We start from the raw sequence: 18,798 nt of genomic DNA, 5'->3' as shown, positions 1-18,798 counted from the left end.
GGCGGAAATAAAGGATTATGCGTGATCGGCAAAAGAGGTAGAAATAATGAAATCAAATTACCCGAATATTTTACAGAATCCCAGGTTCGTAAACTGTGAAGCATGATAGGGCTCAAGTCCAGAGGGCGTAACTTAGGCGGGAGCCAAAGCAATGCAGTTAAGGAAAGCGGAGCACAGTTGAGTAATTCCAAGAGTACCCATAATGGGATATCTGTCGTGGCATGAAGCATAGACAACTGGGAAATCTGAGCCGCCAATACCTAGAAACGTGTGGAACTCCCAAAACTCCCTGTAATCTGTGAGTATATAGAGTGGCTCTAGGCACTCTGGGACGTTTAGGAGTCCAAAAAAAACTGAGAATCCGGCTTTGTAGTACACAAAAAAAAAAACGCAGGGACCTGAATAGGAAGAGTGCGGAAAAAGTACAGGATCTTCGGCAAGATAGTCATCTTGACAGCATGTATCCGGCCAATCCAAGATAAAGAAGGAAACTGCCAAGAATGAAACAGGGAAGTAACAGAGCGCAATAAGGGATAATAATTAGCCGAAAATAAAGTAGAGTAGGAGGAAGTAAGTGTAACGCCAACATAAGCCAGAGACTGGGATGCCCAACGATAGGGAAATTGTGTCTGCAACCGTTCAACCAGGTCGGCAGGGAGCGTAATATTCAATGCCGTGGTTTTAGACAAATTGATGCTGAGGCCAGATATAGTCGGAAAATGGTCCAATATGACCTGGAGATTGGGGAGAGTGATTAGAGGATTGTTTAAAACCAAAAGGGCATCATCCGCATAAAAGGTGGCCTTATATTGAGTGCCGGCATAGGGGACACCAGAAATATTCGGGTGATTTCAACTGGCTGCAGCTAAAGGTTCAAGAGCGAGAACAAAAAGAGCAGGTGATAATGGGCATCCCTGTCTCATGCCCCTGAAAATAGGGAAGGATGAGGAAAAAAAAAACCTGCATATTTAACAAAGGCTGAGGGAGACGAATATAAAGCTGAAATCCATGCCAGAAATGCGTCACCAAACCTCCATCTAGATAGCGTATATGTCAAATATTCCCAAGAAAGTGAATCAAACGCTTTATAGATGTCCAGGGATAAAAGGAACCCTGGTATCCTGCGACGATGTAAAATATGAATGAGATGGATGACTTTACATATGTTATCAGCAGCTTGTCGTCCCGGAATGAAGCCAACCTGATCTCGATGAATAAGGGAGAGTAGATACTTGTTAATTTGGGTGCTCAGAATCTTTCCCAAAATCTTTAAATCCACATTTAGCAGCGAGATCGGTCTGAAAGCTTGCAGTTCAAAAGCATCTTCAGCTTTCTTAGGGATCATAGTAATGTGCCCCTTAAGAGACTCCATAGAAAGCCGGGAACCCTGCTTCAAGGAATTGAAAAAGGCCGTCAAGTGAGGAACCAGAACAGTGGCAAATTTTTTATGGTAAAGCCCAGAAAACCCATCTGGGCCTGGAGCCTTGGAGGCCTTCAAAGATTTGATGGCTTGATAGAGTTCAGATTCAGAAATATCTGCATTCAGGGCATCTCGGGCTGCAACGGATAAAGAGGGTAGGTGCAGCTCAGCGAAAAAACTATCAGCATGTTCCGTGACAAAGGTGTTCTGGTTTTGGTATAGAGAGGACAGAAAATCCGCAAATCTATGTGTAATCTTTACAGGGTCCGAGGTAAGGCCACCGCCCCTCATTCAGAGTTGAATAGGTTTCTGCGTGTGACCAAGCAAATTAAGTTTCTTGGCCAGCATTGGTTTATTGGCGCTCGTATAAAACCTGTGTCTGGCCCAATGTAATGCCTTCTCAGCACGTGTAGTGGGGAGAAGATCAAGTTCAGCAGCCACCACATCCCGAGCTTTCTTGTTGGCCATAGTTGGGCAGGCTTTCCAAGGAGCGTCCACCACGGCCAATCTCGAGGTCAATTCCAACATCCTCCTCTCTCTGGCCCGTTTCCTGGATGAGGCGATCTGAATCAAATGACCCCTAATGGTGGGTTTGTGAGCCTTCCACAGAGTGACAGCAGAGGATACAGAATCCACATTGTCCGTAAACTAGGAATGAATGTGCGAAAGAACCTGGGAGCAAGAAGCCCGAGTGGTTAGCAGGGATTCGTTGAGTCTCCACAAAAAAAGAGGGCCGAGCCATACCAGAAAGACACAGTGAAAAGATCAATGGGTCATGATCAGACCAGGGTGAGGTTGAGATGACAATCTTTTGAATTAAAGATAAATGTCAGAAGGAAATGAGAACGTGATCTATCCTACAAAAGCTCAAGTGTGGGGCCGAATAAAAAGTGTATTCCCACAACGTAGGATGCATTTCCTGTCAGACTGTCAGGAATGGATTCACCACTGGTGGTGGGACTCACCTGCCGTGTGGGCTGCAGTACCAGGGCTGGCCAGCGGGGGCTCTCAGCAACCAGAAGCTCACTCCTGCAGTCAGCCATCACCTGAAGCTGATTGCAGGAAGTGTATTTAAGGAATGGCCAGACCTGCAGTTAGGGCCTTGGTGTATGTTTCCCATGAGCCTCCTGTACCGTGTATCCTGTGTTCCTGTTCTGCTGACTATCTGATTTGTTGCCGACCCTGCCTGATCCTGACCTCTGCTGACTTCTCCTGCTTGATCCCTGGCTTGCCTGACCATCCTTCTGCCTGATCCTCTGTACCGCTCTGCCCATGAGTTACTGAACCCGGCTTGTGACCCTGACTATTCTCTGCCTGCTCCTCCGGTACCTCGCTGCCTGCGCGTTGCTGACCTGGCCTGCCTGATGCTACCCAGACGATCCATCCATCCCGCATGGATCTGTCCCTGTTACCAGGTCTGCCAGCCTCTTCACGTCAGACTTTCCCCCGGTACATACCCTCGGCGGACCCCTCTACCACAGTTGGGTGCACTCAGGGGCTGCTACCTGGTCTCAGTCCTGTGCCAAGTCCATCCCCACCATCAGGGGCTCTGGTGAAAAGGCAGACTGGGGCTTAGACTCCGCGCCCTGGGGAATCCCGTTCTGTGGGTACTAGAGAACCCGCCGGGCGATGCCTGACAATACCTAATGGCCTGCCTGACCATTCCACCTCTCCAGCCCTGACTACGCCTGTGTTCCCACACATTTCTGGTCATACCCGGATCCCCAACACAGATGTCTACCAACCCATAAGCTTGCAACATATCACTCAATTTAGATTTCTGAGAAAGGTCGTGGCTAGGGGTCCCTCTCATTGGGTAACGGCGATCGACAGATGAATTAAGAGAAACATTCAAATCGCCCAGCAATAAGAGAATACCATGTTGGAGGTGCGAAATCACCTTCAACAAGTGAGAAAAAAAAATTATGTTGAAATCTATTTGGCGTGTAATAACCCACCAGGGTCACCTCCTGGTCCCAAAGGGTTCCCCGGAGGAGCAAATACCTGGCGGTGGGATCAGCTATTTCCAGGTTGCAAGTAAACAGCAGATTGCGTCTAGAAGCAATTACCACGCCCCTATGCTTCTCAAGGGCCGAAGCAAAGAAAAAGGTTGGATAATGGTGAGAGAGGTAGCGCAGTGTGGAGGATTGAGAAAACCTTGTCTCCTGCAGACAGACTACATCCACGTTCTGGGACTTAAGATGATGGAGCACTTTAGAACGTTTGGTCGGAGAATTAAAACCATGGATATTTTGAGAAAAAATCTTCAAAGGTTTTAAAGCCATACTGAGTCAAAGGAATTCAGCTGCCAAAGTACGCTAGGAATAACGGTCCAATCCTCAAATGTAACCTTACCCTGGGCTGCCCTGGATCCATGAGAAAAGAGAAAAAAGAAATAGAAAAGAAACAAGAGACAGAAGAAGAAAAATGTACACTCCAACATAGTGTAACAAAACCACAGTCAGTGGAAATTGCATCCCAACTGCAAGGACACACATAGGGGGTGGCTCTACCACCGGGCACATGGGTGCGTCATAGACAACATAATACAAAATGAACCTACATTGGGAGGGGAAGAGAAGGGGAAGGGGAAGGGGAAGGAAAAGGAGGAGGAAAAAAAAGAAAGAAAAAAAAAGGGGGGGGGGACATAACAGGCAAAAAGACGTCAAGCACATTATCGTAAGGAATGCATAACATGACACAGTAAGATATAGACAAAATGTGAACAGGTACACAGACATATCAGCATACCAGAAATGAGGCATTCCCGGGTCACGGTCCCGTAAGATTGGAAACCGGCACCAATCGCATAAGGCATGAGCCAAGAAGGCCCCCGGTATATATATAAAGAGGTACAATAACACCCCCCTCCCCCCAAAAAATAATTAAAAAAAAACCCCAGGAGCTGGCGGGAGCCGGGGATCCACATAACCAAAATCCTGGTATAACAAAAACAGTAGCGGAAACCCACAAAAAAAAAGAAAAAAATTAAACTCAAAATTGGACCGCGAGGACGAGGATCACCATCAATATAGACCAGTGTTGCATAGAAGAATGTTTCAAACTGTAAGACTAAAAACACACACAAAAGCCAGTCAAGGCCTCCACACCATCAGAAGCGCGGATAGTCACGTCAATGGGTCAAGACATCTGGAAAACTAAAAATCTTACCCATCCAACCGTACTCAACCTGGATCAGAGCGGGAAGATCCGGACAACAGAGGGGTACTAGGGAGGGAGAGTTTACGGCTGCCAACTTTCTCCCATATATGACCCAGCTGAGATGAAGGAGGATGGGATCTGGAGGGCCGCAACAGGCTGTCGGAGGTATCCTGCGAGGGTATAAGGTGTAGCGCCTCCAGGGTCGACTTGGCCTCTTCCAGATTGTGGACAACATGGCTCCGACCTTGGTACGTGAACGTGAGCTTAAATGGAAAGCCCCATTGGTACTTGATGTGACGGTTCAGGAGGACTGACATGAAGGGTTTCATCTGTCGACGTTTCTGTATGGTGGATGGTGCCAGATCCTCGAACAGCTGGTACGGATGACCCTGAAATGAAGATCTTGCTTGTCTCGCGCAGAGCGAAGGAGTGATTCTTTCACGGTAATAGGTGAATTTAATTATGATGTCCCTGGGAGGACCCTCAGAACCCCTCGGACCCAGGGCCCGATGAATGCGATCGAACTCCAAACGGTCTATCGGTATCGCTGGATCCAACTCTTGAAAGAGCGCGGTAGCGGTGGATGTGAGGTCGACGATGGCTTTGGGCAGACCACGCAGGTGAAGATTACCCCAACAGGACCTATTCTCAAAATCTTCAAGACGCAAGAGAGCCGCGTCAAGCTCTCTTCTCAGATCTGTAAGATCTTGTTCATGATTTTTGATTACCGTAGCTTCAACAACATCAGTGCGGCTTCCCAATTCATGAATTTCCTTGGTGAGATGATTCGCCAGTCTGGAGGTAGCGGCATGAAGCTCCTGCTGCAGCATGGTCTTGAACCTGGCCAGGAGGTCTGCATCCCGCAAGGGGGGCTGTGGGTGGTCTGCGTCCCGCAAGGAGGGCTGCGGGTGGTCTGCGTCCCTCAAGGAGGGCCGCGGGTGGTCTGCATCCCATAAGGTGGTCTTTGGGTGGTCTGCGGCCCGCGAGGGGGTCTGTGGGAGGTCTGTGGAGATGTCAGGCAGGCTCTCCATGTCTGACATGGTGTCTGGACTGCCCGAGGGTAGCGGCGGGGATGCGGCTGAAAGACAGGCGTTTGGGAAAGCGTTAATGTTCCTTAAATGATCCCCAAACACCCTATGCGCGGGTTTGAGGCGTTTGATAGGCGTTTGCCGAGCATTAAAACCGCACCACAAACACCTATAATTAAGTTAAATAGTATTAACACTCCACAAACGCCTCGCAAACGCTTCACAACTGCGTCGCAAACGCCTGTCAGTCATTTGAGGAGTGGCACCATAGACTTGAATGAGAGGCTTCAACTCCTTCTCACTCAACATGAGGCGTCAGTTTTGCCGCGACGCTAACGCTTCAGTGTGAACAGCACTGTGTGCTGCCATGTGCAGAATTTTCATAGGCGTTTGAGAAGCATTAAAAACGCATCCCAAAATGCCTTTCTGATGCCTGCTGACAAAGCTAGTGTTGAACATAGCCTAATAAAGGTTTGCTTTTGTGTTTAATACCCAATACTTTAGGCCTTGGTACAGGGTGCCAGAAACATTTTCCCCCCTGTATATTCTCCTGTGATTCTCTGAAACCTCAGCTTTGTTCTTTCAAGCCTTCAGAGGTAGCCCATTAGGAATATTCCCTTGTCTGATCTCACTCACAAGGTGTCCTTTCTTATTGCTATCACTTCAGCATGGAGGTTATCTGAATTAGCAACCGGGGTGGACTGGCCATTTAGAAACTCGGGCACTGCCCCCATGAGATGCCCCTGGTACCTTTTTCATAGGTTTTTTTGAGTTTGGGCAAGGACACAGGGGCCCCATGATCCCCTATTGCCTGGGGGCCCCATGAGTTGTCAGTCCGCCCCTGTTAGAAACATTACTTTGTAAACATAACTACCAAAAAATCTCTCACATGTGGTATCCCCATACTCGGGAGAAGTAGCAGAATGCATTTTGGATTGTAATTCCACATATACCCATCCATGACATGCGTGAGCAATATATCATTTAAGTGACAACTTTGTGTACAAGAAAAGTTGTGGTAAAAAATAAATTCTATTGATTCAGCATGCCGCTCAGCAAATAGTTTGTGGTGTCTACTTTCCAAAAAACGGTCATTTGGAGGGGGTTGCTATCCTGGCATTTAATGCCTAGCATTAGAAGCTTATGCCACACTCGTTTAACCACTTGAAGACCAAGCCTTTTCTGACACTTTTTGTTCACATGAAAAAAATCAGTATTTTTTTCTAGAAAATTACTTTAAACTCCCAAACATTATATATTTTTAAAGCAGAGGTCCTAGCGAATAAAATGTTGGGTGTGGCAATTTTTTATGTCACACAATACATGCGCAGCGATTTTTCAAACGCAATTTTTAAAAGAAAAATACACTTTTTTTATTCTAATGCACAAAAACACAATATATTGCCCACTTGTTTGGTATCTATTTACTCAGGATAACCATCTTTTATATTTTTCCAAACATGACATGCTTTAAAACTGCACATCCCGTGCAACGACGAAAAACTACATGCATACACAGATACATGCATGGTGCAACTGCTGTTTACCAACACTTATGTATGCCATTATGTGTGAGTTTGGGGGGACAAGGGTGCTTTAATTTTCTTTTTCATTTATTTTGATTTTTTTTTTACACTGTCCCTTTCATTTTTTGTAATGACCTTTATTGTTATCACAGGTAATTTAAATATCCCCTGTGATAGCAATAGGCAGTGACAGATATTATTTTCTGAGAATTAGACACTAGGATTGCTTTTACATGAAAGCCGACCTCCGGCTGAAAAAAATTATACCAGAATGATGCCTGTATCTGCAGGCATCTGTTTCATGTACAGGAATGCAGACAACACAAGCTGCTGGTGTGAGGAATCATGTTGTACAACAGAACTACATCCAGGTCAGGCACAGAACAGGAAACAGGAAGTATAAGGCAATGCAATATTACCATATGCAAGTAGGGTCACAGTATTTGCATAATAACTCTATAACATCTCCCTTTTTTACATTCAATTCAAACCTTATAAACAATTAAACTAAAACAGATCCTGAACAGTCTTGAACATGGCATACTGTGTTACTGGTAGATACCCTACAGATTGAGTCTATCTGGTGGTCTTGAAACTCAACCACTACGCAAGACCACAGGGATTTTGCCTGGGGAAATACGTTCAGCTCCAGAAGGTGTTGATAAGGAGCTACCCTCTTTCCTGGCTGGTGTGTTTGGCAAAGAAGAACTTGACGGGATATGTGACTGCATTTTGTCATCCTCATTGTAACCCGATATGACAGCAGAGTTCTCTCTGCTTTGAGTATATGGTCCAGTAGGACTCGGGGCATTGAGCACCTCAGGAGGATCACGTGCAGGATGCTCATAGGCTTGTGTGGTGAATCGTTCTGCCTTTCGCAGGTCCACTCGATTGCGGCGGTAAAGACTGCCTTCTACATCCAAAAGATAGGATCGAGGAGCAACTCTCTGAACACAGGAATCCAGTCTCCAGCGACCGGTCCGGTCACCTGGAAGCGGCTTCATACGGATTGGCTCTCCAATGCTTAGTTCAGGTAAGTCTTTAGCAGACACATCGTATGACAGCTTGGCAGTCTGTTTCCTCCACTGCAGTTTTGCCGGGACACCTGTAACCACACAAGGATCAAGTAATATGTTGGCCACAGGCAATGAAGTCTTCAGTCTCCTAGACATCAAGCGCTGTGCAGGACTACTGTCCATGCCTTCAGATGGGGTGTTCCTCCAATGTAGAATGGCCTTCCACGGATCAGTACCATCAAACTTGGCCTTCTTACAAAGATTCTTCACTATCTTGACAGCCGATTCCGCTTTGCCATTTGCTTGCGGGTTCCTCGGGGATGAGGTAACATGCTCGAATCCCCAATCTTTAGAGAACCGTCTGAATTGCTCACATGCAAATTGAGGTCCATTATCCGAGATTACTCTATCCGGCTGGCCATTACCTGCAAACTGTGCTTCACGACGCTTGATGGTAGTATCAGCAGACTGGTCAGGAAGTAGCTCAATCTCCCAAAAGTCAGAATAGTGATCAACAATTAGTAGAAAATCCTGGCCAGCATAATTCAGCAAGTCCATGCTTACAATTTGCCAAGGCCGGGTGGGCAGCACATGCGACATCATAGGTTCTTTCTGTTGTGCCTGCGCATATTCATTGCATGCCGAGCAACAGCTAACAAAGTCTCTAATCTCATTCTGCATGTTGGGCCAGTATAGGGTATCATGTGCTTGCCTATAGCATGCTTCTCCGCCAATGTGACTGGCATGAATACGAGTCAGCATCTCTGATCTTAAAGATTTAGGAATGATGACCCTTGGCCCCTTGTACAGTATGCCATCCTGAATGGCAATTTCATCTCTGAAAGTCCAATATTCTCTCACAAGTACTGGCACTTCCAACTTGGAATCAGGCCAACCATTAAGAACAACATATTTAAGAGACTGCAAACTCTCATCAGTTTCAGTGTGCTGTTTTATCTGAAGCAATCGTTGGTCTGTGACGTTTAAATAGTCTGAATGATTAATCTGTGACAGGACATCCAGGTCCCGTTGAACATTGCAAACTGTGTGTTGTGCATACTCAGGTGTACCACCTGCTGCTGTAGCTCTGCTAAGAGTGTCACTAATGTACATTTCAGGACCAGGTTTATAGACAACATTTAGGCAATAGTTTTGTAATGTGAGCAACATGCTCTGTAGACGTTTGGGTGCACACAAAAGTGGTTTCTTGAAAATAGAAATCAGAGGTTTATGGTCAGTTTCTGCCATGATCTCATCGCGCCCATAGAGGTAGTGATGAAAGCGCTGGCAGGCAAACACTATACTCAGACACTCCTTTTCTATTTGTGCGTAGTTTTGTTCCGTAAGAGTCAGTGCCCTTGAAGCAAAAGCGATAGGCTGGCCAGCTTGCAATAGGCAACACCCAAGTCCAGTTTTGCTTGCATCACTTTGAAAAGTTACAGGTGTGGTAACGTCATAGTACTTCAGGACAGGTGTGTCCGTGACCAAGCGTTTGATGTCCTGCACTGCATTATCATGCTTAGGAAGCCAATGCCAAACAGCGTCCTTGTCCAGAAGCCTTCTCAATGGCTCGCAGACCTCTGAGAGGTGTGGTAGGAATTTTGCTAGGTAGGTAACAAATCCAATGAAGCGTTGCAGGGATTTCACATTTACTGGCTACGGCATATCCAGTATGGCTCTGATTTTTTCTGGGTCAGCCTTCAAACCCTCCCAGGTAAGAATGTGTCCATAAAAGCGGACCTCTTTGACCTTGAATTGCAGTTTTTTCATGCCAAGTCTCAATTTTACCTGCCTACAATGATTCATCAGTTCCAGCAGTTTGCCATCATGATCTTGCTCTGCTTTCTCATCTGTGTCCCCACAGCCAACCACAAGGATGTCATCAGCTATTGGTTCAATACCACCGAGTCCAGCCAATAGTTCATGTTGTTTACGTTGATACACCTCTGGTGCAACTGATACTCCAAAGGCAGTTTGAGCCATCTTTTCCTGCCCCATGGAGTCCAGAAGGTTGTCATGTAACTACTTGCATCAACCAACTTACACTGTAAAAATGCAAAACATCCTCGAGAGTTGGCATGATGTAGTGAGATCGTCTCAGTGCCAAATTTAAGAATTTGGGATCTATGCATATTCGTAGCTTATTTGGCTTCCTTACAATCACCATGTTACTTATCCAGTCAGTTGGGTCACTCACTGGTGCCAAGTGTCCATTGGCCTCATACTGGTCAAGCTGTGCCTTAACTGCTTGTTTTAATGCCACCAGCACATTGCGTGGTGCACATTGGCCTGGAGGGACACTTACATCAAGGTCGAAATGAACTTCCCTTGGTACAGATTCCACTGGCCCAGTGAACACATCACTAAATTCCTTTAGCAGCAGTTGTTTTGTCAAGGGCCCCTTGGATAGATTGTCCATCACATTAAGCTCTGCAGGGACGGAGAAACGTATCAGCCCTAGACGCTCACAGGTTGAGCTAGACAACAGTGGCTTTTGGCAGGCTTCCACAATTTCAAACTCCAGCTTGTGTGTTAGTCCACGTATGGCACATTCTGTCTTGAAGAGCCCTAGAGATTTCATAATCGCACCTGAGTATAACTTTAACCTGGTGTCACTTGGCAGTAGACGTGCTTCTGGTGCTAACACCATTTTGTCTCTTAAGCACATTACATCACAAGTTGCTCCTGAATCGAGCTGGCAGGATTGGGGCTTATTATTTAAATGTAAAGTGACAAACCATTTCTTTCCTCTGGATTGCACAGTGCCGATCAATTCACTGCTGTATATAACTTCAGTGGTGTGTGTCTCTTCCTCATATGTGGATGTGTTTTCCACATTGTGTTATTTGCCTATTGATGGCCGTCGTTTACTTGACAAACGTTAGCAAAATGGTTTGTTCTTCCACAAGACTTACAAGACTTCCCATAAGCTGGACACTGCTCTTTAATTCTTTGATGCACAGTCCCACAGTATTTGCAAGCCGTAGGGTTGGCAGTATTTGTGCTAATCAGGCAGCGTTGCTGAGGTTTGTTTATGTTGCGATGCTGCATTGCAATGTTTATGCTGTCGGTCTGCTGTCTGTCCTGTTCCATAACTTTCAGACGTCTGTCAGTGAGCTCTGCTGTACGGCACGTCTCAATGGCTGCGTTTAGAGTTAACTCATGTTCTCTTAGGAGGCGCCTGCGTGTGCTCTCGCTAGCAATACCAAGAACAATTTTGTCCCTTATCAATTCGTCTCTGAGTGTGCCATATTCACAAGTTGCTGCCTTTTCTCTCAAGCGTGTAACAAAGTTATCAAAAGATTCTCCCTCTTCTTGTTTGCAGCATCCAAACACATACCTTTCATAAATGACATTTTTAGCAGGTTTGAAATAAGCTTCCAGTGCATTTAGAATGGCTGTAACATTGTGTTGCTGATCTGCTGTGAGGGTCAAATTGTGTTTATACACATGCCTGCATTCACTGCCCATGACTCTTCTCAGAGTTGCTGCCTGCACTACTGCAGATTTCTCATTCAAGCCTGTAGCCAGAGAATAATCTTCAAATTCAGCTCTGAAACATTCCCAATTGCTGCTCCAATCCCCACTCATTGTCATCCCCTCTGGGGGAGGTATGCCATTCATGGCAGCCATAATGTCAGTAAGCCTCTGAGCTATAAAATATCAGAAAGTCCACAGTCTCAGGCTGTAGTTCACAAACCTGTGTTTCCCAAAGCTGCTGTGCTCCAAACAAGAGGCTCAGTCCTGATTCAAGTCACTTCTGACACCATGTTTCATGTACAGGAATGCAGATAACACAAGCTGCTGGTGTGAGGAATCATGTTGTACAACAGAACTACATCCAGGTCAGCATAGAACAGGAAACAGGAAGTATAAGGCAATGCAATATTACCATATGCAAGTAGGGTCACAGTATTTGCATAATAACTCTATAACAGCATCATCCTGATCTAACTATTTAAAGTCCAGTGATCTGCCAGTCTGTCACTGTTGGGCATATATGGTGTTCTTTTTTTATGCAGCCTGTGGGCTGAAGGAAAAAAGAAAATAAATATTTGTCAGAAAGTGTGTGGTATGCCCACTATTAGAATATACCACCCTGAATCCACCCACTTCTAATGTTGGGCATACATGAAATCTTTTTTTTCATTCAGCCCATGGGCCAAATGAATAAAAAGAAGAACAGATTCCTTCATTCACATTGGTCAATGTGGATGAAGAAATCTCTGAAAAAGATATATTTTTTAAATATATACCAACGCATAGTTGTGATCCACCCACTGACCACCCCAGGTCCCATGCTTGGGCATATATGTTCTTTTTTATAACTGCAGATGAGAAATCTAATCCAGCAGTGCTGCACTCACTGACATATATTCTGAGAGTACACCCTGTTGCTGTCAGAATAAACAGAGTGGTGCTGCAGCTGAATGGCCTTCCTGAAAAAAAAAGTTAATAAAAACACAGTAAACAATAGAACATTAATTAATTAAAACAACAACTTTTTTTATTGAAATCTGTGCCAAAACATATTATAAAATGCATATGCCGTAGCATAGGATGGATCCACTCACAGGCCATCCCCGGGTCAAATGCTTGGGCATATATGTTCTTTTTATAACTGTGCATATTAAATGTAATCTAGCAATGCTGCATGCACTGATGTATATTCTGAGAGCACACCCTGTTGCTGTCAGAATAAACAGATGCTGCAGCTGAATGGCATTCCCACAAAGAAAACAACAATGGTTAACAATAAAACATTGTAACAACAAAACATTAACTCAGTAAAACGGCAACTATTTTTGGCTTTTTTATTTTTGTTTTTACTTTTTTATGGGTTTTTTTTATGGTTTTAATTTTTACAAACTGTAAACTAAACAGAATTTTAGGATCTGTTTCCCTATACTACTGTTTCCCTATACTAATACTCCACTAGTGTGTGGTAGCAACAGAAGCAGTCCTTGAGGCAGAGACCAGGTTGGCAAGGACAGGAAGGACAAAAAAAAGGTGGGTGTCACGCCTAATTCTGTGTCTGCAACAGACAAATCTTTTTTGGGGTGATTTTGGGTTGGGGTACCAGGAATGGCATCAGGAACATGCCTCATATAGCTGGCTCACTGCATATTGGTTGGGGAATTTGGGCCACAGCATTTCTGGATACAAAAGGGCTGTGATGATCTCTTCCTGAAATTTTAGGAAGGATCACTTCATCCAGTTGCTTTGTAAAGCACAAAAGTTGTACAGAGCCAACTGAAATAAATATACAGACAATTTTTGCACCAGCATCTGGCTTTACGAAAAACTAAATACAGCTTCATCATCTGCTCTTTGAAGTCCACCCCTCCCATGTTAAGGTTATAGTCATGGACACAGAGTGGCTTCTCAACAACACCAGCTTGGAACGTCGTGTCTGCATGAATAGAAGACAGAACAAAAACATCCCATTAGTCCTTGCACTTCACTGCGGGAAATTAATAATTTTTCAAGCAGTCTTTCTCCCCCTTTCTAAGTCGGGTATTTACAAGCCATGGGGGGAAGCCCCAGTGATTAGGTCTCACGGTGTTACATGAGCCAATTCCAAGACTGTATAAATGTCTAAATAGTGGCACGTTTGTATAAAAATTGTTCACATATAAATGGTACCCCATATGGAAAAGGGGTGACACCAAATCCCTAACTATCTTGCCACTGCTCCCCATGTAGTCTGGGCATCCGGGGGGATCTTTTCTCTCATAAATTCAAAAATTACATGTATAGCCTGTTGCCCTCTCACAGGTCTTATACATTTGACCCCATATCTGTCATACTTGCTGGGGAGAAACTGTCTGAATGCAAGGCGGAAAGACAAATGAATGAGGGACTCATCAACGCAGATGTTTTGCTTGGGAGCAATCTGCAAATTTCTGATTAAGGTGATTTACGAAGGACCAAATTTTGTGGAGCCTATCATAGTCAGGGTCACCCTGAGGATGACGGAATGTATTGTTGTTGAAATGCATAAATTGCGTTATACTGTATTCTCATATCTATGTCCTGGCCATGGCAACAGAGAACACGGGTCTGATGTGATAAATCAGGTCTGTGGACTAGTTTGACCACAACTCATTCTTTTTAGTAATGCCAATGTTGAAGGTTAGGAGCATTAAACATTAAATTCGGAAACCGTAATAGGATTCCTTGCAAATGGTCTGGAGAGGTTTGAATTTGGGTTGGCTGTGATATATTGATATTTGTACAAATTGCTTTGGTCCAAAATCAAAGGGAGTAGTTACATTTGCTGTTTCCACCTGAATTCCGAGTTGGGCAGTGAATGGGGAAAGTACGGGTGCTGTAGAATTTTTAGGATACAAGCCTGTGTTTGAATTCTTGGTGGCGCTACTTTTGCTAGCTACCACACCAGCTTTTACTGCACTTATGGGACTACGTCACCAAATGATACCGCAGAGCTGATATGTAAAAGAACAAGATGTACTAGGCCGCAGGTGCTTGCCAGTTCATGAAAAAGGTAGAACAGCACTACTACTGGTGCTGCTGCATATGAGAATCATCATGCAATTCTAACACATAAGCAACCTGGAAACGGGGTCGGGTATACCTGACCTTAGCAGGCACCTCTACTCCATCATCTGAGCTATCTGCCAGGGTGCCGCTGCTCCCTACAGGTTCATATTCTTAGCCTGATTCTGTCAGTGAGGTGTCCTCTTCACTCTAATCTAACATACTCAGCATCCAGTAGGCCTCTTCAATAATGTACCTTTCTTTGGACATTTTGACCACTAAATTTATAGGTACCTAGTGTGACTCATGGGAAAAAGAGCACCTGGCAGTCAGGGACTGCTTGAACCGTTAGTCCCTGCTAGTTCTAGCAGAGATCATGCCTGATCTTGCTAATCCTGCAGTTTTGTGTACAATATATCAAGTGACAGTGATCCACTGACACTGCACTTGCTAAGGGGGGAAGATGGGGGGCGGAGGTGCTAAACGCTGGTGCTGGCAGGTGTTGGGGCTGATCCTGCTAACACTGCATTTTTGGGTACACTATACTATTGGGAACGCTGGTATAGTTCTGATCTGATAAAAGTTATTGATCTGTTCAGACGCTATACTAGCAATGGAGGTTTATAGTGTGTATGTGAGCTTGTTCCAGGCAATCATAGGGTTAACTAAATAATCAAACAATAATCAAATAAATGTTGCTACATGAAAAATGTGCATAAATTAATTGAAATGATATAAGTCCACATTCATATATTGAATAATTAAAATTCCCAAAATCCAATAACACAGTGCTGTGTGCAAAAGAAATACTCCAACGGAAAGTGCATAGTTGTCCACAAATGCTTGACACAAAAGAAAAAATCAGCATCTTACCAGACACTTTGATCTCCAATCAAGAGATCAAACGAGCAGATGGTGTTCAGATCCCACACTGACACCCTAGTTAGCCGTATCAAGGAGATGAATAGGAGATAAATGGACAACTACAGGTTCACTTGAACAAATTCACCACATTAGACAGTTCTTCACATCATGTAAGGAAAGGTTTAAAACAGGAGAAGAAAACTTCATAGTGCTCCCCGCTAAACCAGCAAAGAATGTATTAAAGTATTGCACTTACATAGATAAGGTGCATAAAGGCAGTGTAAAACATTTAAAATTCCCACAGTGTCAGACCATCGGCCGAAACGCGGTAACGTCACAGAAAGCTCCACCTGACAAGCGTTTCTCCAAAAATGGCGTCCTCTGGGATTGGAGAACAGTGATTTTGGGACTTTTAATTATTTAATATATGAATGTGGACTTACTGTATATCATTTCAAGAAATGTATGCACATTTTTCACGTAGCAGCATTTGATTGATTATTGTTTGAGATTATTTAGTGTACTGCGCACTAATTTTTTATACATATTTTGTATTTTCTGGTGTTCAGGGAAAGGAGTAGCAGCAGTTCACTAATTGTTTCAGAATATATATTTTTTCACACATTTATTCACACATTGTATTGTCTGGGGTGTAGTGCAGGTTTTTTTCCCTTTTTTCAAAGGTTTAAACGTGATGGTAATGTAGTGGTGGGCAAACTGGCGCTATCTGGGAGGGGATGCTAGCCGATGTCACCCGTAGCATTAATACAGTGATAATTAAAAAATCTGTACACTGTACTAATGAGACTGATGACAGAGCAGTGAAAGGGTTATCCAGGGGGCTAGATATGACCTAGCTGTGTTTTTACTGTGCAAGTGTGCTGCTTAGAGAGAAGATTACATCATTTACATTACACAGGCACAGGAAACAGAGGCACAGGAAGACCTCTGATTCAGTACAACCAATCAGCAGGTCCAAGACAAACATTTGCCTGAATCTGGTGAGTGATTGGCGCTGTACCAAATCTCAACACTGCTGGGCCGGTGCGCGTCTGGCCCATGAACACGGATTATGTTTATATACGTGACTTTGCACAGTAAAGCTACAGGAGGCAGTCGCCAAATGGTTAAAGTCTATAAAGAAGCTCTCTGATCATTTGCCTACCCACTTCGCCATTATGGTGCCTGGATAGATACATACTGTAACCCAGGGCTTAAAATTTCAAGTCCTGAGCTACTAATCAGGCCTTAGAGTTACTCGTCACCAACAAACACACACAGACACCTGTACACACAGACATGTACATACACACACACACACACACACATATATACACACACAGAAACATGTACACACACGCACAGAGACACATGTACACACACACATACAGACAGACACATGTATACACACACAGGCACAGACACGCATACACACAGATACATGAACATACACAGAAATACACACGCACAGACACATGTACATACATACACAGACACATGTACACACAGACACACAAAACACACACACACATGTACACACACACAGGCACGTACAGACACATGTATACACACACAGGCACGTACAGACATGCATACACACAGATACATGAACATACACAGAAATACACACGCACAGACACATGTACATACATACACAGACACATGTACACACACATGTACATGCATGCACACACACGTACACACACACACCCATAAAAAGTTGCAGTACTTCGTTCTTCACGCACAGAGCCGGATACTGCACTCTAGGGGGAGGCAGAGAGCACAGCACACACTCCTTCCTTTGCTTTCACTGCGCTCAGCTATTGAGCAGTCTGACGGCTCCTAGTGCCAATGACGGATCTGGCCTGAGCTCCGAGCCTGCTCAGCAAGACCGCCCTGGGGGACACACTCGCCCCCCACCATAATTTCCACTCGCCATTGGCGAGCAGGTGAGTGGAAATTTCAAGCCTTGGTGTAACCTATATGCAAAGAAATTGAAGCGCTGCCTTAAAGTACTACAAAACGTTCCCCTGCAGTCCAAAAGCACAGATCAGGTGCCAACGTTCAAACAAGCTCATCCAGGTCAGCAGGAAACAGATCGGAAGACAGAAGGTCTATCATTAAGTGCCATAGGTGGGGAGATACATGTCAGAGAAGCATAGGGTGAAGTTTAGGGTGAAGCCGGATTTTTACCTTTCTATATAGTGGCTGGGTTCCAGTGTGCAGCATTCCCAGCTTCTTTCTTCTGATTTGGACAGATACATTGAAAAAAAGACATAAGTCCATCTATTTCAACCAATAGAAAAAAGACGAAAACCTCCTTAAACACAATCCTATACCAACAGTTGATCCAGAGGAAGTAAAAAAAAATAAAACAAAGCATAATCCAATTTGCTGCTGCGGTAGAAAAAACTATTTCTTCCTGATCCCCCAGAAAGCAGACAAAAATTACCTGGATCAACTAGCCCTGGTGTTCTTACCTATAAATGTTAGTATCCAGTTATAAAGACTTCCCCATTGTCCTCTGTAATGATTTGAAAGTGACCACCACTAAGTTCGCTGTTATGATCCGCCAGGTGGTGCCTCAGGCTGCCAACTGACAGACCCACTCAGAGCGTGGGGTCTAAGCCCGGGCTGTGCTTTCACCAGAGCCCCTGATGGTGGGGATGGACTTGAAACAGTCCCGGGCCAGGTCATGACCTCCGAGCAGGCCCACCAGTGGCTGAGGAGACCTTTGGGGACAGGTACCGGGAGAGCCAGATATGAAGAGGATGGCGGCCCCAGCAGGGTAGTAACGGATCGTGGGACCGTGAGGGTAAGCGGGGTACAGAATCGGTAGGCGAAGAGTAGTCGGGTCACACGCAGGGTCAGCAGGGAAGTCAATCCGTAGAATGGTCAGGGCAATCCGGGTCAAACGCAGGAGCAGGCAGAGTAGTCAGGACAATCCGGGTCAATCACAGGAGCAGGCAGAATAGTCAGGGCAATCTGGGTCAATCACAGGGGCAGGCAGCGTAGTCAGGGTCAATCAGGGTCACTAGACAGGTGCAGGAACTCGGGATCACAGGAAGACCTTGCGGCAATCTGTGACAGTGCAGGGCATCTTTAAATAGTGCGCCCTGCACTGTCATTGGCCGGCTAGGACGCGCCCCCGGCTGTCATTGGGCACCTGAGGCGCGCCCCCGGCACCTACTGCGCATGCGCGGCGTCCTGTCAGCCGCGGCTCGCCGGGACCTAGTGCCTGTGTCCCGGCGCGATCTGCCGCCAATGCGCATGCGCGGGGG

General features: G+C 45.1%; 1 protein-coding gene across 2 annotated transcripts in view; it reads left to right on the top strand.

Annotated features, from left to right (window-relative positions):
* The window catches only part of BMERB1 (bMERB domain containing 1), a 455,721-nt gene that overhangs the window by 421,999 nt on the left and 14,924 nt on the right, over positions 1–18,798 (top strand). The window lies entirely within an intron of this gene.

The sequence above is a fragment of the Staurois parvus genome, unplaced genomic scaffold (genome assembly GCF_062004578.1).
Source record: "Staurois parvus isolate SC_StPar_1 unplaced genomic scaffold, SC_StPar_1.0 ptg000217l, whole genome shotgun sequence".
NCBI lineage: Eukaryota > Metazoa > Chordata > Amphibia > Anura > Ranidae > Staurois > Staurois parvus.
Note: the sequence above shows the minus strand (reverse complement) of the source record. Positions and strands in the feature narration are given on the sequence as shown.